The sequence below is a fragment of the Petaurus breviceps genome, unplaced genomic scaffold (assembly GCF_028583685.1).
Source record: "Petaurus breviceps papuanus isolate PSGF00001 unplaced genomic scaffold, PetGlider_PUasm1.0 224, whole genome shotgun sequence".
In the NCBI taxonomy this organism is placed as follows: domain Eukaryota; kingdom Metazoa; phylum Chordata; class Mammalia; order Diprotodontia; family Petauridae; genus Petaurus; species Petaurus breviceps.
The window spans coordinates 4,435,411-4,445,026 of record NW_027185887.1 but is presented as its reverse complement, the minus strand read 5'-3'; positions in this window follow the sequence as shown (position 1 = coordinate 4,445,026).

Below are 9,616 nucleotides of genomic sequence, written 5' to 3'. Positions count from 1 at the left end.
CTGTGAAGCCAGGTGATGATTGGTTAGATTCGTGCAGGAGCTGGACCCATTAAAGAGGAACCATGGAATTTGGGAGCCAGACTCAAGTCAAGATGAAAAGACCTCTCCTTGGGTACTTAATGTTTACTTAGAAGATCATGATTTACTGTGGCCTAGGGGTGGGAGAGCTTGTACTCTGTACCTTGTTCCTCTTAAGGATGATTGGAAACTAATCTCCAATCAAGGAGAAAGAGAATTTTTTGAATGAGAGATTAAGACTATGTGACCTAGGGGTGGAGAACTTTGACCTTCATACTTTGTGTCCCTTTAGGAGGCTTGCTCCTTAAGGATGATTGAGTTAAAGACTTAGTGAATGATATCTTTTGTTTAGAATTATGTGACCACTTTGGTGAAAACTATGTGGTCACTTTAGTGATAAGTTATGTTATAACATTGTGAAAGCTGTACTTTGGTTTCTGTGAATGCTTTAGTTTACTGTTGAATAAATATAGAGTTCACTATACTACCATATGTGATCAGAATCTTAAAGCTGTTCACAGCAGCAGTCCTCTGGAAAGCTACTTGTGCTTGGCTTAACACCAGATCAAGAGTTAGAGGCTAACAGTTAGAAGAGTTAGAGGCTAACCAAGCCTCCTGTGTGCTATCTATGAAACACTTGTGTTCTTAGAATGGCAGGAAAGTGTGTGAAGAAAGATTATTTTGTTCCATAATAGGATATTTTGGGGTTTTTATGTTTTATTTTTGTTTTAAAGCACACAGACTAATTTAGTCCTTTTCCTTTCATTAATATTATTTTGTTTCATTGTCAGGTTGATGATCTTTGGTAACCTATGTTCTGTTTTAAGCTTTTGTATTTTTTATAGCTTAGTATTCAACCACTTTTTAAATGTTGTCCTATGTCACTATTGTGCTAGCCTCAAAAGCAAAACAGAAGGCTACCAAAGATGGCTGATGGGTTCTAGCCCTTAACCTGTCATTCATCAGTTGTGACTCCTGAAACAAGTTGCTGATCATGAGTTTCCTTCATTATAAAATAATAGGATCAGACTAAATTGCCTCATAGATTCCTCCTATCTCTATGATTTGTGATCACTGATTTCAAAGACAAATACTTCCTCCTTCTTAATTTTGACCAGAATCAACAGTCCTAATCAACACTGGTGAAGGCTCTGTTTTAACAAAGCCCATATTGAGAAATAATAATGTAATCATAATCCTTACTATTAAAAAAAACAAAAACAGGCACATATAGTCTGTGTGTAGTTCATGACTGGTATCTTTTTGGTTATTACTTATAGGAGGTTATGACAGTACTTTACATGGCAGGCCATATCTATCTTAAGGCTGGAGATAAGAAATAATTAACAACATTGTTTGGTGGAAAGATCACTGGGCTAAGAGTCAAAAGAACTGTGTTCTAGTCTTAAAAGTGCAATAAAAATACCATTTGACTTTAGGTAAGTCACAACTTCATTTGGGCCTCTTTTTCCTCATCAATAAATTAAAAGTAAGAGCATATCATCATTGAAGTACCTTACAACTCAGACTCTATAAGAAAAAGAAAATTGGAGAGGTTGAACACAGTAGGTCAGAAAAGGTATTGGAGCAGCAATGGAAAAAATATGAGTCCATAGATCTGAGAATGACTAGAGATACAACCTCACAAAGGGAAAAAATGCAAAGGTATAAGGAGGTTGCAAAGGAAGAGAAGTAAAATCTCAGCCTTAAACAGTAAATTAGATGTATTGAACATGCAATGTAAAGACAAAAGCTGTGTTACATATGAAAAATATTTATTTCATTTCATTCTTGTCATTCAATTGCTTCATGATCTCACTTGGAGTATTTTGGGCAAAATGGTTTACCTTTCCTTCATCAGCTCATTTTACAGATGAGGAAACTGAGGCAAATAGGGTTAAGCAACTTGCCCAGAGTCACATAGGTACTAAGTGTAGTCAGATTTGAACTCAGGAAGATGAGTGTTCTTAGGTCCAGGCCCAGCACTCTATCTACTGAACCACCTAGCTACTCCCTTGAAAATGTACCAGCAATTTATTATTACTTTAGCATTTCTAGAACTTGATGTCCCTCCATTCTTATTTCAAATAAGGAGCATTTCATATCCTTCCAACAGTAAAGGAACACCCATTTAAAGTCACCAAAGGCATTACACTTCATAAAAAACTGGGAGGGTGGAAAGGTTGTATTATGGAATGAAAGAGAATTTGCATACCAAGACCACATTCCAGGATGGCCAGAGACCACTGGTTTTCACAAAAAGAGCTATTACAAAGTAAATTACAATTTTGGCTCTTCAAAATCTTTGGTTTTACCTTCACAGTCAATCTTTCCCTTCATAGGCATTATTCCCCTGCTCTACTTGCCCAATTCTAGCCAGGACTAAGTTTTCAATTCTGCCCTTCTCCCTCAGAATGAAGAAAAAGGCAAAGTCACAACTAGGAGTGCAGACACATGAAAGAAACTCAAAATGAGGGCTGGGACAGTCGGAGATATATTTGCCTTGGTGTATGATTAAGGTGTTACCAAAAACAGAGGTCATAAATATTGAAGGGGTTAAGAAACTATGAATCCAGGGCATTTCAAAAGGACAAGGACTGTATGGCGAAGACTGAACCAAGTACTCAACTTCAGGGGGAAAAAGAAGATTGCCCTGGAATTCCATAGATGAAAGTAACAAGGACCTGGACAAGATGCAGCAAATTTAAATTGGGGAGAGATGGTTGTTGAAAGATAGTAGCATAGGAAGGTTTATATGAAGTGACATTCATTAGGTGAGGCAAATGGCAAAAAGATGGCTAGGGTGGGTGGATAGAAGGGATGTAAAATGTAGTATTGGGTCATGTGCCAGTCAAGAAAACCTGACCCCAGCATAGCTGTTCCAAAACTTAGTTGAGGGCTTACCCTATGCCAGGCACTGTGCTCATAATCAGGGAGACCATGTGAAAACCAGGGAGAGATTTGAGGCACCTTGAATATTTTACTAATTAGTGAAGAGGCAAGGTTATGCTGGTAAATGTTTACCAACTGGAATCTCTGGAACTGGAAAATGTGCCAACTCCATACTTTTAAATTTAGACTATATTATTCATATTTTTCCATCACTTTCCTAGATAATCAAGAAAACAATAAATCAAGTGCTGATATGTAACTATTTTGATTATTTCTAAGGTGTAATGCTAATGGTGAAAATTGAGCAATCAGCTCTTCCAGATGGGCTAGCTCCAATATACCACTGGGGGAGGGTGATCAGAATGCATGATACTTTCACCTCTGATCTTGCACTTACCCTAGGTCAGACAGCATGCTGGGGGCCTTCAAAACTAGAGGGAGCCAATCCCAGGTGAGAGATGTAATGACCCCCTATACCTAGTATACCTAGTCAGCCCCAAACCAGACCATGGTTCACATTCCATCCACAGATCCATTCTATCCATCAACTCTGACCACAGGCATGCATTTTCCAATGTCCTTCGACCTCTTGCTTTGGCCAGAATAGTCAGATTCATGCTATTGTTGCTTCTAGAAAATGATGTGTCCATAGACTATCCTATACTCAACATCCCTTTGTCTCTCCAAACTAAAACTCCCTTCCCTGACCAAGACTATCCTACTTATTGTCACCCAATGTAATAACATAAGCTCCTTAGAGGCTGAGATTATCTCACTTTTGTATTCATATCCCCAGAATTTGACCAACTGTCTAGTATATAGTAGGTACTTGATAAATGTTTTTATTATTATTATTAATTCATTCATGAAATCTTTCATTATTCTTGATCTCAGTGTTATCCACCCAACCGTATAGCATAGTCTCTGGAAAATAGTGACAATCCATTCATTTGTTTGTTTTTTCCTATTTTAATAGGCTGATTTTTTTTCCATTAGTCATTTTGATGTCATTTAGAAGGTTTGTGGCCAGCAGGCAGTAAGCAAGAGCAGTCAGAGGACCATGTTATTCATAGAGAATCCCTCTTCCATTTGGATTATGTTACAGATCTTTCTTCTTTTTCCTCTTCCTTCTTTTCCTTCTCCTCCTCCCTCTACCACTCCTCCTTTTTCTTCTCCTCGTCTTCCTCCCTTATTTCTATCACCTAGGCTGGATGCAACCATTGACCAATCTCATTACTAATTGACTTTAAAGCTTTGACTTTCTTTCTCTTGCTCAGTCATGATACATGTATTACCTAAATCTTGATATGTGACATAATGAATACAGTGTTTTTCTATCTCAAGAGTTCTTAATCAGGGTAGTGCAGTGAATAGAGCAATTAGGTGGTGCAGTGAATAGAGCACTGGCCTTGGAGTCAAGAGTAACTGAGTTCAAACCCGGCCTCAGACACAACACAAAAACTAGCCATGTGACCTTGGGCAAGTCACTTAACCCCAATTGCCCTCCAAAAGCAAAAATAATAGTAATAAAGAGTTCTTAATATGGGGTCCACAGACCCCTAAAGGGTATCTTGTATAGATTTCACAGAATCTATTAACTGAAATGGAAAAAATAAGCCTATTTTCAGCTACCTTTAACTGAAATTTAGGATTTCCTTAAATTATTTAAAAACCTTTCTCTGAGCACTTCATAGGTTACACCAAACAAAGGTTTCCACAAAAAAAAGTTGACCCCCATTTTCCATGAAAAACAGTGGATTTACTCACTCCCACTAATTCATTCTATTTGTCTTTTCCATCTCCCAATGATCACAGCATGATTTTTGCTTTATTTTAAGATGCTTACATTTTCTTTAAGTTTTTGCCATTTCCTTCTCCAGTGTGTGCCTGTTTTTACAGATGAGGAACTGAGGCAAATAGGGATTAAGTGACTTGCCCAGGGTTGCATACCTAAGAAGTGTCTGTGGTCAGATTTTACCTCAGATCATCCTGACTCCAAGCCAATGCTCTATCCACTGTACCACCTAGATGTCTTGTCTTATATGTGTATTTAGTTTTTTACATCTTTCTCCCCCATTAACTAGTGAGATCTTCAAGGACAGGAGCCATGTTTTTGCCTTTCTTTGTAACCCCAATTCTTAGCACAGTGCCTGGCACCATAGTAAGCACAGGATAAATGCTTGTTTGCTAACTAATTGACCTCCCTTACAGCCTTTCATCTATGATTTGCAATATTTCGAGTAATTCTTATTTATAAAATGCTGTGAATTTTTAAAAAGACTTTCCTCATCAAAAAAAAAGCCTAAGTGGTAGGTAGATTAACAGCCTCCATATGAGAAAACTGAAGCTCAGAAAGATTGTCCATATTTGAGTACAATTAGTAAGGCTCAGAAGCACATCTTAAACACAGGACTTTCTATTTCCAAGAGAGATTTTGAGCATCCTTTCCCCATAGCACACTGCTTTTTTATTTTCTCTTATTGAGAGGTGTGCTGGAGCCAGATCACAGAGCTCGCTCCCCAGAGCTAGTAGTTAAATGTTCACTGTGAATATTTAGAGCTCAAAAGGGAATCTGTATCAAGGCTTGATTTAGTGCCTTGTTAGTTGTCTAGATTTAAGTGATAGAGAAAATGGTAATAATGCAGATTAAACTTCAAAGTGGGTCAAGCAGCCAGTTGTTAAACACTTACTAGGACAGACCTGACTATATATAAATCACTGATTAGCTTCAGCAAACCTCATTGAAAAAGATCATTTATTCAATCTAAGTTTCTGTATATAAAATGTAGTAGGAACAAACAAACATAATTATCTTCTCATCCCTTCTCTGTTCCTTTTCTAGGACAGCTGCTCTCCAGACCTAGCATAGTGCCTGGCATATAATAACTACTTATTAAATGTTTATTGACTGACTCCCCAAATAATAATAATAATAATAATAATAATAATCTGTAGTAATGATATCAAAAGCAACGACAACAATATTAGCTCATGCGTTTATAGTACTTGCTATGTGCCAGGCATTGTGTCAAGCACTTTACAATTATTATCTTGTTTGTTCCTCACAACAACCCTGGGAGATTGGTGCTATTATCATCCCCACTTCACAGATGAGGAAACTGAGGTAACCAGGTATGTGACTTGTCCAGAGTTACACAGTTAGTAAGTGTCTGAGGCTGGATTTGAACTCAGGTCTTCCTGACTTTAATCCCATAAGGTCCCCCTAGTTTAGTGAGCTATTAAAGTCAGTGAGTTCATCTTTCTCCTTCCACCCACCCAGGTATTAGGTGATAATGTCAGAGTCTTGCCAGGGTTATTTGTATTTTAATAGGAGATTCTTACAGACAGGGAGATTCCAAGACCCAAATAGGGTGATACCAAGAGAGCTGCGTTGGGAGGCTCATCATCTTATTTGGAATCCTGACTAATCCATTTCCTACCTGTGTGATCTCGGACTAGTTACTTAAACTCTCTGGATCTCTGCTGTACTAGATGACTGCTGAGGCCCCTCCCATCTCTAAATTAATGATGCTATAATCTGTGATGAATAATAAGCATTTTGAAATGATTAACTTTTCACTGTCAAACTCTGGAAATAAATGACCCAAGAGTCACAGAAGTTATACAACTGCTGCTAATTCTGAAAAATAAAATAGCTCACAGAGGTTATAAGAAAAAAGCTTTCTTTATTCCAGTGGAGGAAGAACACTAAACCCTTGTGCCAGGGTCTTCTCTGACATGGAGAAGACCCACTGCAGTGAGGCTGAGTCTTGATACATATATTAGTGACTACAGAGTGAGCTGTAGCTGTAGAAATTAGGGGTAATGGCAACAATGAGATGAGTTTGATTCATAGCAGGATTTCATAACCAGAGCATGGCTCCTGTAGGTACTTATCCAAGCTCAGGGACCTTCTGGGGCTGGTGTGAAACAATTCTGGGATTTTGCTGCAGCTGAGATTACCCAGGTGAGTGCAAAGGACTTTTGTTATGCCAAAGTCAAGGCATAACCTGCTTTTCTGACCCTTAGCTATGGAAAACAAGGTGTCTCCTTATAGTAAAAATAGAGAAGTAAAAATTGGGGGGGGGGTTGGAATGGGGATCCTGACAATACCCTTCTTTTTTAGTATGGATGAAATTAAAGATGCTCCAGCTTCCCATATTTCCCTAGGTTCATATCAAGCTTTAACTACCTGGATAAGACTAGGCCTAGTAAGACAATGTAAGATGGAATCTTGATAGTCAGCTAGCTAATTTAGTTTGGATACATAGCCATTTTCCATAATTCAGAGGGAAAAAATGCTTCTCTATACCAAATAAGCAAAGTGAAATAGTCATATATGTCATAGTTGCTGTAGCTGCTGCTGCATTTAAAGGTCCTACCTTTTCATTTCAACACTGAAATATCATCATTACCTAATCTGTGTCTATCCATGTATAGCATAACTTCTTGCAGCTTAAGGGAAAAGCAGAATTTTGAACAACACTGGATCAGTTACTTAGGCATTAGAAACAGACTTTCTGGATAAGCTAGGATAAAATTATTGGGTCTAAATCACATGGTTATTCAGTTGTTTCAATTGTGTCTGATACTTCATGGCCGCATTTGGGGTTTTCTTTGCAAAGATATCTGTTTGGTCTGCCATTTCATTCTGCAGCTCATTTACAAATGAGGAAACTGAAGCAAATAGGGCTAAGTGACTTGCCCAGGTTCACATGGCTAGTATGCATTCAGTGCCAGATTCAAACTCATGAATATGAGTCTTCCTGACTTCAGGCCTGATGCTCTATCCATTATGCCATGTAGCTGCCCAAATTAAATAGATCCACTGGGAATAAATTACATATATAATGATATATATTATATTTTATACCCTCTGCCCTCTGAAACCCAACCTTCATACTACGACCAGAATCACCTTCTTTATATATATTTCAATCCATGAAAAAAGATATATGAGTGCATAAAAAAGATGTTCCTATCATGCAGGAGTATATCCTGCGTGGAGTTCAAACAGAAGAACAACTTCCTTTACATGATTAGGCTATCCAGGTACTTGTTTTTACAAATGGCACTTTGTTGATTATAGAAAACCACAGAGGGATACTTTATTTGGCCATTCTCCATTTCTTCTCCTAGCCATGCAAATAGCAACCACCTATGTCTACTACTATATAGCTCTCATCCACATTCTCCCATAAATTCTCCCTAAAGGGGCAACTGAACACGCTGGAGGCTTTCTTTAGATCTCTTGACATTACCCAGGTATCAAAAATACACAAAGGACTATCATTCCATTTTGCTCCTCCAGGCATTTTCATTGACTTCCAGCCAGACCTGGAATTGTTTCCCTCCTCATCTCTATCTCCTATCCTCCCTGGCTTCCTTTAAGCCTAACTAAAATTTCACCTTCTACATTTCCAGTCTTCCTTAAGGCTCTTATCTTCTGTCTGTGGATTATCTCCAATTTATCCTCTATATATCACTTGTTTGCCCACGGTTGGTTGGTTGCATGCTGTCTCTCTGACTAGAATGTGAGCTCCTTGAGAGGAGAGACTGTTTTTTTTTCCTTCCTTTGTATCCCCAGTATTTAGCACTGTGCCTAGAACACAGCAGATGTTTAATAAATACTTGTTGAATAACTGGCACTTGTTGTCTGTCAATCTTGTTACATGAGCAGCCCACCTCATTTTTCTGTTTAAATGCATGTCTAATAGTAGCTCTTGCTTCACTTTGCTGGCACAGTTCTTCACTAGCAATATTTGAAAAATTATTAACACCCACCACACATCTCTCCATTGCCCCTTGGGTGACCTACAGCTTTAATTCTTTATTAACTATGGTATACTGTGAGTCATAGACAGGGAGGAACGCTAGAAGAATATTAGCATGAAAAATGGGCCTTCATTTTGGTGAGAAGATTGTCGTTATTAAAAACCACTGCATCACTTCACATAAACAATCCTATCTGCTTTTTTAATCTTCAATTCTTGGTCTAAAGTATCATACATCTGAAGTGTGGATCTGATCTATACATATTGTTTGCTTAGCTTTATGCATTGTCCATCCAACTGTAGAGAAAGGACATTTCTTCATTCACCTTATTTTTCCCATTGTATTTAATCATGGGATCATAGATTTAGAGTTTTAAGGGATCTTTTAGATCATAGTCCAGACTGAAAGGAGGAGGGAGTAAAAAAGGTGGATGATGATCAAAGCAGCTAGTAAGAACATGGTGGAGGAATAAAGTTAAGAATAAATTGCATGATAAATATATGTATGAAAGAAATATGGGTGTGGTGCCTCTTGCCTAGTAATCCCAGCTACTGGGGAGGTTGAAGCTGGTGAATAACCTGAGTTTAGTGAGCCTTGTCTCTCAGACAAATAGGATTGAGAGACAGCCTAGCTAGGAAGGAAAGAAGAAAGGAAGGAAGGAAGGAAGGAAGGAAGGAAGGAAGGAAGGAAGGAAGGAAGGAAGGAAGGAAGGAAGGAAGGAAGGAAGGAAGGAAGGGAGGAAGGAAGGAAGGAAGGAAGGAAGGAAGGAAGGAAGGAAGGAAGGAAGGAAGGAAGGAAGGAAAGAAGGAAGGAAGGGAGGGAGGGAGGGAGAGAGGAAGGGAGGAAGGAGTGAGGAACAGAGGGAGGGAGGAAGGGAGTGAGGAAGGGAGGGAGGAAGGAAGGAAGGGAGGGAAGAAGGAAGGAAGGGAGG